This window comes from Topomyia yanbarensis, chromosome 2 (genome assembly GCF_030247195.1).
Source record: "Topomyia yanbarensis strain Yona2022 chromosome 2, ASM3024719v1, whole genome shotgun sequence".
NCBI lineage: Eukaryota > Metazoa > Arthropoda > Insecta > Diptera > Culicidae > Topomyia > Topomyia yanbarensis.
This window is the reverse complement of record NC_080671.1, coordinates 345,653,281-345,666,041: the sequence shown is the minus strand read 5'-3', so window position 1 is coordinate 345,666,041 and position 12,761 is coordinate 345,653,281.

The following is a 12,761-nucleotide window of genomic DNA, read 5'->3' as shown; positions in this document are numbered from 1 at the left end:
ATCTCTTATGGTAAAATCAACTGATAAATAGTCATTGAGTGTGATAATACCGAATGTCATGGCAATTTTATTGGATTTGTAAACGTTTTTGAAAGAACAATCTACCGTACATCTAAATAGTACAGTGGATTTGCAGTAGTGTTAGTTGCAAACTATCGTTAATTCTAAATCGGCCAACAAAAGTTATCTATGCTCACTGGTTTGGACTAGTGCTCAAAACGAGTGCTACACGGAAACAAAAAACTACCTAAAATTGAGTTCCTTTGACTCAATCTCGTGGTATCGTGGGGGAACTTAAAATTAGGTAAACCGTGTTGAAGGTAGTTTCCATTTAACCACGGCAAAAATTACAACTCATTGATAGGTTTTTTATACTCAAATTTAAGTTGAATTTACCTAATTTTGAGTTCACCCCAAACAACTCAAAAGTAACTTCCCCCACGGAAGATCTCGACTGAGTCGAACCTCTCGTTTTGTTTTTGACAACACTAATAAGTGCGAAAGCGACGCACAACTCAAAAGTAAGTTAAAAGAACTTTTCTGCAGGTTGTTTTATTTAACCGTGTAGAAAGAAAATGTTTTAGTCTTGTTATCTTATACCATGTTCACACTACAGAGTTAAAACACGTTATAATAATTAGCAACAAGAAAAATGTCATCAAGATAGTGTTAAAACATGTTTTAACTCGTAGTGTGAACGTAGTATTAAAATAAAATCTTGAAACGAGTTTGTTATTCATAGCAGCGGAAATTATTGTATGGAATACATCCTGTATACGAAAAAGGTGCACTCGATTATTTGTAACTCTTCAGTGCGTTGCTAAAATGGTAATAATTTGAATTGAAAGTTGCATATAGTTCAAAGTTTACATTAGTATTGTTGCATCAATATTCTAATGCCTCTTATCGATGAATCGGTAGCAAAGCAGTTCGGAATGGTAGTTTAATGTGTACCTATGTCGCGAGCTGTTGACTTTCTAAGAGCTCCTTTCGAGTTGGTCAATTCCCGCCATTTTCGGCATAGTTTTTTCCTCCCGGTTATTAAAAGAGAAAATAGCGGTACAATTTAGTGTTTCTATAGATTGAAGTGGCATATTGACGCATTTTTCGGTGTATTTCCCACCGATGCGAGTGTTGACAATTTGTGAAAAGCGAATTCCTGCAGGAGTAAAAAATCATTTCTCCTGCATTCCGGACCGTCGATTCCCGATGGGGGGTCAATAAAAGGGCAAAAACAACACCAAGGAATACAGTGAATAGTTCAAATACAATGAAAAAGTGGTTTTTAAAGAGAAATCTATCTCCAAAAAAGAAAAAAATACGACATATCCAAATAATTGGCGTTCCGCCGTTGATTAGCTACTACCAGGTGTCGCTTCAATTTTTTCGCTTGACATATAGGTGGCTAACCAGCGAGTGGAATGATATAGCTGGTTGTGTGGTAGTGAGAAAGTATATAGATACGGAGCATTACATAGTGAATATGGCCTGTGAGGCAGCAGGGTGTGGATGCTTAGGAAATTCTAAATGGACGCTTCTTCCCGTTGGAATCAAGATAAGTTATCCTTTTTCATATTTTAACTTGTAATACCCTTCATATTCTGTATACTATTGCGACAAGCTAGAATGTTTTTAATGTGTGAACCGACCATGGAATATATAGTAAAATTACGCAGTTCATCTCACACACATACACTGTTTGGGGTCTGTTTGCCAGTTGTTGGACTTTGTAGGTCCGAGAGCCATCGTGTGGATGGCGGGTTGTTTCTTCTGATAGGTTTATTGTCTTTCTAATTGGAATAGTGCCATCCTGACAAAGAGAAATTAGATCACCACCGTCTTTCTTTGCACTGATTCTCTCATTTGTCTTGTAGTGTACGCTGAGGGACGGGGACATGCAGGGTTTGCTTGACTTCTGTTACCTGTCCTGTCTCTTTTATTCTATTGTGATTTTTGTGAGTTTTTCTGCATATATTTCTGGTGAGCGTTTGTGAGGTGGATGGACCGAGTTTGTCTAGTGCGTTGAGTTACGGGCAATAGATGGAGGGGTTTGCTGTTGATGACTGAATAAAGTTCCCCGTGTAGTGTTGACGTTTTCGCTGTTTTCACCTTCTGTTACGGAAAAAGCCTATGAATGTGTTGCATCTTCCATCAGTTTGTATTGCCTGCCATGGATAAGCTGCTAGTGAATACATGAGGAGCTTTTTTGTTCATCGATGGGGTATTGCTCTGTTTGCCTCTCTTTTCTTCTGCTGTGAATTTTGTTCATTGAACGTGTTCGGTCTGTCTACTCATTGAATGTTATTGGAGGTGTATGCCCGAGTATACATGGAAATCACGGCGAAGTGCGGGGGAGGGGGGGGAGATGGACAGTGTAAGGTATGCTCTTTAGACCCATGTGGAATAGGTATTGCGATTGCCGAGATAACTAATGCTCTCGAGTATTTCGTTGATATGATCAGTATAGTATTCCATGTTTCTTCAATAACGCTTATGCTCACTGAAATTATATAACATTTTTCGAAATTGTTTCATTCTGAATTATATATGTAACAGATTGTATTATAGATGTAACATACAATATTGAATATTAATTATAATATTAGTATTGTGTTGGGAAAAGACAAGAACATGATTCTCTGATTCATTTTTTACATATTCTGTTTATTTTAGCTTCAATCAGTAGATTGCTTTCTTCTCCTTGCCTTCGGTGTTGCCTCAATTCGGGGTAGCTAGCGCAAAAAGGCGCGCCTCATCGGTTGTATATCGGACATACAAAGTCGGTCGTTTTAGGGACTTAGGTGGTGCTTGCTTTATACTGCTCAAAATGCATTTCAGCTAGCATAAAAACCCGCGCGAATATCGATTGCATGAAAGTCGGTATTTTATTAAATCGTTCGTGAAGAAAAAGCAATATATAATTGTCATTTCATTTCTTGTAGTAGTATCAATGATGGTAATCCATAAATGTTATGTTACGAAATCTTGATCTAGGCTTTATGTTATATTGTATTTTTCTTGAACGGTCGTGTTTTGCCGGAAAGATGAAACATATAAATGATAAATGATAATTCGAATTGATAAATTCGTGTGCATGCCATCTGAAAAAAATTGATTCATTCAAGTATAGGCAACACTCCCGGCAACCGGTTGCCCGGAGTTGAAGTTGCATTTTTTACAAACCAAGTATTTCCGAATCAATTCAACAAACGATAAATCTATCATAAATTCCCGGCAGCCGGCTGCCCAGAACAACAAACATGATAACATCTCTGAGAGTTGCATAATCGTATCACTTATCAAGGTGAATCCAGATTTGTGTAACGCTTTACCCCATCCCACTAACAAAAACTCCTTCTCGTGGCAAAGGTGGAGATGCAGAGGTATACACGGTCTCCATAACAACGTTTACCACACTAATATTCCTTTCCTTCCCCGATGACTGTAAGGACGTGGCCGGCGCCGTTATTGACATTTTAAAGAATAGAACTCTCGAGACTTGTACATTGATTGTGGATAACTACTCCCAGGCCCCATCTGTTGATTCTCTGTGCAATTTCGCTTGTTCTGGTCAATCACGGAGTAGCAACTACGAATTGTGCGGTCATCATGCTCATGCTCATAGCAGCGGAAATTATTGTATGCTTTTCCAACATTTATAAATGTTTGAAAGTTTAAATTAATTATCGACTATAATGACGGCTGTGGGTAAGTTAAGGAAAGATTCTCAATTTTTTGTTACTTCAAAATAAATAAAAGTAAGAGGTCTAAAAATCGCTAACCACGAACTGGTAAAATAACTCATAAAGCATAATTCCATAGAATCTATATAATGCATGATGACGGTACTTGCTTTATTGGCCCCGTAATAGATAACTTTTATTTAGAGTTTACTATAGTACACTATTAACACTATTGTGAATTCACGCTAACATGTAGTTGTTCGGTAAAATGTTGTGTTTTCAAACAGTGTCACATATTCAATAGATTTTCATTATAACACACATTGACTATTTCTCAGTTGATTTTACCATAAGAGATTGAGCGATGAAAACGTGACCCCTTAAAATCACTATTTTTCATTTGTCACTTCATACATTGATTTATCGTAAATAGTTTGTTTGCAGCAGTTTTAGAACTTTTCATGGCGAAGATTTTTGCTGAAATAACAAAGTTATTATCTCGTCTATTTGAAAAGATATGAACGATTTTTGTTGAAAAATACACCATTTTCAAAAATTTATTATTTATTTTACAGAAATAACGCTCCCGCAGTTTTTTCACCAAAAACTACAAAAGTTCCGATCTTTTAAATGAAATTAAAAGATTGAAAATCCATTTGCAATGTTGGAAGATATATAGCTTTGAAAAAACCCATTTTTGTTTTAAAAATCGCCTGTAACTATGCAAACAAAAGAGATAGAAACTTCATTGTTTCGGCCAAAATGTGTATTTACAAAAGTTCTAAAAACCTCTAAAAACAAAGTATTAGCGAGAAATTAACACATAAAAAGATACGAATAGAAAACCAATTTTTAAAGACCCACCCCACCTTAAATATTGCAAAAATCATAGCACATGAACCATTAGAGATAGTCACATAGTTTCTTAAGAAAAGTTGCTTCAATTTGATTGATTTATAACTTTGTAGAACACTATGTAGCTGAATTTTACATATCTAAGAAGTTGATACTTTGAACACCCTAATTACAAGGACCACCCTAATTCAACTAATATAAAAAATCGGCAAGAAAGTACTAACAAAGTTTGCCGAAGATACTATATATCTAAAACCAACGGTTTTGGCGCAAACAGTTTTGTCTTCCTAAATACAGCTTTGGGACCATAGTGCCATGGGATCAGTTATAGGGCCATATTTAAGGGAAGCGTCTGGTGTAAAGTGTTCAAAACGATTTTTTTACGATTTTGAAGGCAAGGCAACAATGAATCTTTTGTGTAATGTAAAGGACATTAATTAGTCATGGGTGCGTTTCGACTTCGTCTCATCAGAAACCGACACTAACTTTTTGTCACAATAGATTAGTGCCGGCTTGACGCTAAATCCCTAAAGCTTGCATGTTCAGCGAAGATCGAAACCCCCTTCAACTAGCGCATTCTAGCCTTTCCGAATACGTAGTTCAGCTGGTTGGGAGGTTATCAGTTTCATTAAAACCTCTTCTACCGCCAACAGGAGCTCTACCGTTTTGAGGACCGTAGTTCTCTTCGCGACCCTCCAGCATTCTGTGCAGAAATTGTCGTTCAGATTCTGCACCAGGTGGAGGATGCTCCCATCGGACCTTTGGATGCTGTTGGGGAAATACCCGATGTAAAGCGCTTGTTTTGGAATCTGCGACACTTCAACGGCTTCCAATGAAGCGCCTTCCCAGGGCTTGACCGCAGCCACTTAGTTGTATCTTTGTCTACACAGGCGATTTCGAGATACCTTTGTTTATTGGTGTACTTCCTAAACTTGGGTCTCGTATTGTTTGAGCTATGCTCCATGACGCTATTGATCAGCGCGCATCGAGTAGCATTCAGCTGTTCATGGCTGAGGGTATTCGCAGGGTATCCAACCAGGATGATGGCCATCGAGTGCGATTTGGCCATTTCGTTGAAGGTTGGGTGCTGCTCAGTTTTAAGCGTCTCTCTGGGAACCTGACCCTTGATCTTTTTCGATTGCGGTTCCTTCCTGCACCCATTTTTGTTCTACGACTCCGTGTCCGTCGAACGCTATCGCTTGGATGGTGCCTTCCTTATTGGGATTGATTGGTACGCTCGAGCTCTAACGCAGCACACATTAAACTCGTGGGAGGCATTCACACGAGAAAAATCGCAAGGAGCTTTTACCCAGCGGGTATGCGCAGATATTGAGACTGGAGGCATGTTTTCGATTCCAGGGGCTCAATGAGTCGTTCGCCAAATACTATCGGGACATCGCAGCGCTCTTTCGTTTTGTAGAACCACCTATGCAAGAAGAGGAAAAGTTTTTCATCGTCAACAAAAACATGAACGCGGACTACGCGGCGATCGTCACAGCAGCAAGACCAAGGACACTGCAGGAGATGGTGGAGGTCTGCACCAGCTACGACGAAACTAGACTGCTGTTAAGCAGGCAGCGACGTCTTCCTATACCGCACGGCGCTTTGTTGGAACCAAACTTTGCAACGCCGACAATTACAGCAAAGCCGACACCCCACAATATCAACCACGATTAAATCGAGTTCACGCGGTTGAGATGGAGGAAACCCTGGGAGACGATAACAGGATACCGGAAAGTCTGGCAGCAGGTTACGAGGTGGATCAGTCACAGGGATGGGAAGATCCCTGGCAACTTAATATAGATCAGCTAATAGAGCAGGTCAGTGAAATTGCAATTATGAGCAAGAGGACCAAGACCAACCTATCCACCATCGCAAAAAACAAACCTACCGGTGCGGCACCGGCGGTATATGCAACAACAGGAAATGCAAACACGACACGAGCAGCTTCAACAACGGGTATTGCAACAGCACCAGCCACAGCATGTGCCTTTTGCACAGACTACGACACACCAACCGAGAAGCGAGGAGCCCTCACTGCAAGCACAGGGCGAAAGCACTTCTGATCACCGGCGCTTAGTGATGATTTGCTGGAACTGTGATGAGGAGGGACATCGGTTCATGGACTGTCCTAAGCCACAGGCAATATTATTCTGCTACAGACGCGGGAGGAAAGGATATTCACTGCGCAGCTGTTTCTCTTGCAGAACTGACGCGGGAAACGGACCAGCGGAGAACAGACAGTAGCGGGAAATGATTTTCCGCAGCAGCTCGAGAATCCCTCAACCATTCCAGAATTGCAAAACATTAACTCAATTATAATCAATCCCGGACAGGACAACCGGCCACATGCAGTAATTAGTGTAATGGGAAGAAAAATAACGGCATTGCTGGACAGCGGCGCGAATTGCTTGATTCTGGGAGGAATGTATGCAAAGTTGGTCGACGACCTATCGTTGCGAAAAGGTATTGTCGAAGGAGGCATTAAGACAGCTGATGGGACGCGGCACAGGATCAGCAATTTCACCCGATTACCCATAGTATACAACAATCGCAATGACACGATTCCAGCACTTTTGGTACCCACGATTCCAGACTGTGTGATCCTAGGAATGAACTTCTGGGACAAATTCGGAGTAAAGGCGGTATGTTGCGCAATGGAGACCGAAGTACAGGACACTGACCTGAAAGAAGACGAGCCCATGAAGGAGCTGACCGTCGAACTACAACAGCAACTTCAACATACGATTTCAATGTTCCCAAAGGCGGAAGACGGGAGGATAGGAAGGACCACCATGTATGAGCATCGTATTGATGTCGGACAGGCTACACCGCGCAAGCAACGCTGCTATCCTATGTCTCCCTATGTACTGGAGGAGGTGAACAAAGAGATCGACAGAATGATTTCGTTGGACATAATCGAGGATGCACTTTATTCACCGTGGAACAATCCTTTAGTAGCGGCAAAGAAGAAGACAGGACAGCACCGCGGATGCAAGACACCTAAACTCAGAAATGGTGAATGAAGGCTATCCGATACCTCAAATCTCCTCGATTCTGAACAATCTCGGCGGTTGCACTTATATCTCGTCAATAGATCTGAAGGATGCGTTCTGACAATTACCACTACATCCGGATTCGAGACCGTTGACATCTTTCACAGTTCCTTCGAGGGGACACTTCCAATTTAAGGTTGTTCCATTCGGCTTGTGCACGGCCAGCCAAGCTCTGGCACGTTTAATGACACGATTGTTTGCTGATATGTAGCCTGAAGTATTCCACTATCTGGATGACATAATCATCTGTTCTAGGACTTTTGAGGAACACATTAAGACGCTAGAGGAGGTAGCAAGAAGGTTACGACACACGAACTTGATCATATGGACGGAAAAATCGAAGTTCTGCCGGCGTGAAATCAAGTACCTAGGCTATATCCTAAATGAAAGCGGATGCAAAGTTGATGAGGACAAAATAGAATGCATCGTCAAGTTCCCAATTCCGTCCAACAGAAAGGAAGTTCAAAGGTTTCTGGGTCTATGCAACTGGTATCGCCGATTCATTATGGACTTCTCAAAAATTGCCGCGCCAATCACGGAGCTAACAAAGACGAAAGCCAAGTTCCAATAGAACTCGCAAGCAGAACAGGCCTTCCTGAAACTGAAAGCAGCGTTGGTATCTGCACCGGTATTGGCCATGCCAGATTATACGAAACCGTTTTCGATTGCGTGTGACGCCAGCGACGTAGCGATTGGTGCAGTGCTGACACAGGAGCATCCCATCTGCTATTTTTCTCAAAAGCTGTCATCGTCCGAGAAGAAATACTCCGTCACGGAGAGGGAATGCTTAGCTGTAATCCGCGCGATTGAGAAATTCCGAGGATATATTGAAGGCATACGGTTTACGGTGTACTGTGATCACGCAGCGTTGGGTTATCTAAGGTCGATGAAAAACCCGACGGCGCTAATGAGTAGATGGCTGTTGAGACTGAACGCATACGACTTTGAGATCAAATACAGGAAAGGTCAACGTTGTACCAAATGCGTTGTCGAGGATCGTTGCAAGCATGGTATTCGCGACGGAAGAAATCAAAGATGGCTGGTATAAGAGCCTACAAGAACGTGTTGCAAAGAACGGTGATAACTTCCCGGACTTTCGATTGACAGGAAATGAGCTGTACAAGAACTGTCTTTGCAAGGACGAAATGGGAAACATGACACACAGATGGAAGAAGGTTGTTCCAAGCGAGGAACGGATCGAGGTCATAAAACGGTTCCATGATTCCCCGACAGCCGCTCACCTTGGTTTCCACAAGACTTGGCAGAAGATACAATCTCATTTCTATTGGCCAAAAATGCAGCTGGAAATCAGCAAGTATATACGAGATTGCGACGCGTGCAGGGCCAGTAAAGCACCGAACACACAGATGATGCCAACAATGGGGAAGCTGAAGCCGGCTAGATTGCCATGGGAACTGGTTTCGATGGACTTCGTAGGTCCGCAGCCCAGATCGAAGCGAGGCAACACAGTGATGTTGGTTATCGTGGACTGGATTACGAAATATACCATTGTGCACCCAATGCGCAGCGCAGATTCGGTGAAGATGACGGAATTCCTGGAGGTATTTCTGAAACTCTCACGCCCTCAGATAGTCTTGTCCGATAACGGAAAGCAGTTTCAATCATTGGTATTTAAATCACTCCTGTCACGACACAACATCATCCATATGCGGACGGCGTTCTATTGTCCAATGGTCAACAACACGGAAAGGGTCAACAGAGTCTTAGCAATATGTATACGTTCCCTGTTAGATGGAGATCACCGAGAATGGGACGAGCAGCTCCCAGCAATCACTGCGGCCATCAACAGTGCCAAACATGATGCGACCGGCGTAAGTCCTCACGCTGCAAATTTTGGCAGAGACCTGATTCTCCACACGGATCTGTACAAGCAACAAGAACTAAACGTTCAGGATGACCCGAAGGTGGCACAGGACATGCGGTTATCGAAGATTAGGCGAATTCAGCAGTTCATCGTACAACGCATACAAAACAATCACGAAAAGGCAAAGCAGCGTCACGATCTCCGTAAGCGAGCAGTATCATTCAAGGTGGGGGACCTGGTGTGGCGAAGAACATTCGGCCTGTCCTCAAAGGCGGACCATGTCAACCAAAAACTGGATCCGAAGTTCACACCGGCCATCATAAAGGAAACCCTCGGAGCCAACCTTTATTTGAGGATGTGCCAACAGGAAGGAAGGGCAGATACCATGCGAAGGACATCAAGGCAGATTAGAGAAAAGATACTCAGCTATGTCGGCGGGTTTCAGCCTGCTAACCATGAGCAATGTGCTCCAAAAACACCGTTAGCCGATCGGGACAAATCGTGCCCTGTCATGGTGTGGTTAGCAATAACTTCTTTCAAACTACCTCACCACCATGGCACACCAGCCAACGTCAAATGGATTCGAGGAGCTGTCTAGGAAGTCCCATGACAACATGCCGTTAGCGAATCGGGAGAAAACGCACGTCGAGAAGCAGAAGCCTTCAGCAGGCATGCCGTTAGCGAATCGGGAGAAAACGCATGTCGGAAGCAGAAGCCTCCAGCAGGCACGCCGTTAGCGACTCGGGAGAAAACGCACGTCGGAAGAAGAAGCCTTCAGCAGGCACGCCGTTAGCGATTCGGGAGAAAACGCACGACGGAAGAAGCCTTCAGTAGGCACGTCGTTAGCGATTCGAGAGAAAACGCATTTCGAGAAAGCAGAAGCCCACAACAGGCGCGCCATTTAGGAACGAGAGAAATCGACCAGCGAGCACGCGAGCGCAACAGGAAGGAAAGCAGGCAACCGCAAACTAGAGACGGAACTTTCGGAGCGAGTCTCGGGAAAACCTTGAGCCGTTGCACAGGGGTGTAGGTCGACGAAGGCGGACCCCTCTGGACACCGCAGACATAGCAAAAGTCAATCTCATAGGTAAGCTGCTTCATGGTGGCACATCAAACCAAGTTATAGACCTCAGTCACTGGCGCAAGCGCGCGAGCATTTTTCGGAGCGAGCAAAACCATGCAGCGGATGGAGCAGGGCAAACCAGGACAACAATTGAGCACAGCAGACCGTGGCGAAGCGGAATCACCAACGGACACACATCGCTCATATTTCTAGGAACTAAATACCCCTTTGCCTGCGCAATTGTCAACCCCACAAAAATAAAACTATCACTTGTAAATTGTAGCTTCTCGTAATTTAATGATAATCTTACTAGTTTAGTGCTATAATTAGTATTGATTAGAGCCTGTTGCGCCAAAGGGGGGGATGTACAGAGAAGTAGGGATAAAAACTCAGTCGGAGACATTTTGCCAAAAATTGTTTGGTGTTTGTGATCGCAAATTCTACCAAAGCTCGCTGGTGTATATTTTGTTTTGTGTAAATGGAGAATAGATTTAGAGAACTTTGGCAGGCATAGTAGCTTGCGGATCATAGTTTGTGATATGTTACTTGTTGAACTTGTAGTTCGAGCAAGTCCCCTTCTGAGCGATCCACCGTCTCTGACCGACTTTTTGCAGTAAAAGTTGTTTTAGAATTTTTCATGCATCTGTAGCTATGATGCATGCAAAACTCGTCCGCTTCGGTAATGTTGTGTAGCGTATACGTTTTAATTCTGTACAAGATCTAAGAGTAAGCATGAATCTAGCGTTAGCAATAGTGTATACAGTCTTTGCAATTAATGTCTTCACCGGCTGACTGTAATCGCCAATCCCTAAGCCCCCCGTATGACAACAAGTCAATGTCACGTCAGTTCAGTGGAAACGAAAATGTTGCCAACACCACCACATAAATGCGAGCAAACCAGAGCAGAACGGAAACGGCAGAATTCTACTGGGACTGTGCTGGTGACAAGGCAGTAAGCAGACGTCACATTCCGCCTCGAGGATCGGCCGCATTTTCATCCAGTCGAGGAAAAAACTCGAGCAAACGCGAAGTTGGCCGAGTATTTTGGCAATTAGCATTGCAGAAAATTCACTTCTCCGCGAGAAGCGCGCAGCGAAGAAAGAACCTATCGATCTCGGTTTCAATCGGCGACGGAACCACACGGAAAACGTCGGGACGACCTATAGCAGTAGGTGAGCAATTTCGACGGAAAGCTGTCATCTCCACGAGGAGAACATAACCTAAAAGACATTTGACTGAGTTCGAATTTATGCTGTAGCAGCTCCATTCCAAGAAGCATTCAGACGACGGCGAAAGTCAAATCTAGCGTGGATCGAACAAAAATCGGTGAAGAAATCGAACATTCCCGTAAGGAACGCACGACAAGCAGGACATCAGGTCAAGTTCGGGTTCGATCTCGTAAGACAGCACTATTTTCGGAAGAAGGAAGAGGCTACTGCATAAGATTGATTCGCGCTTTCCGTGCTCAGAGCTAATTGCGAAGAGTAAATATCCAACGAAGAACGTGGCCGGTAGGACGAATTCTTGAAGCTCTCCGAAGTCGGAAGTTCGCAGCAAAAAACCTTCCAGTGGGAAGTTTTTTTTTTCTTTAGTTGCCAGACTCAGCGTAAACTGCGAAGGAGAGATTTTCTTCTGCTACACGCAGTGCACACTACGAGGCAACGGTTTTGTCTGCTAAACAGAACGGAGACAGTGACGAAGGGAGGTTCTCCAGCTGGAGTGAAAGCCATCACGGAGTGACTGAGAAACACAACAGTGTCAGTTGCACCACCGGATCGATCGCCAAGCAAAGGAAGATCGCCGTTGAAGTTTTCCTTCGAAAAGCCACGGTGTCGGTATTCGTCAAGGAGGTGAAAATGTTACGGAGGACCGAAAGGTCACAATGGGTTGGCTTGGATGGCACAGAAAGGCTATGCAAGTCAGGCAAATAGAAGGATGGGCCCATCATACGTGAGTAGTTAGTGGTAAGCAGGAGGGTGTTGAATAAATGTAATAAGTGCAGATTTGGGTTCATGTTTTGTTGGTTGCGTTCATGAGTTTCGGCCTGTAGACCGGGTACCTAAAGCATCCCAGCTTAGGGAGAGTAAACCGAACAGCACTTCAGCGGGTTTGTGGCCGTTTCTCAGCAGCCACCCATAGCGTTTCTTCGCCACTCCGCTTAAGTGACGAGTTCTTCCCGTTCTTTTTGTTGTATAATCGGAGCCCTCCGACCCACTAGTTGCTCCGCCGGACTGGTCTGTGTTTTCCCTGGTCACTGTCCGATCCTTGTCTCTATTTGG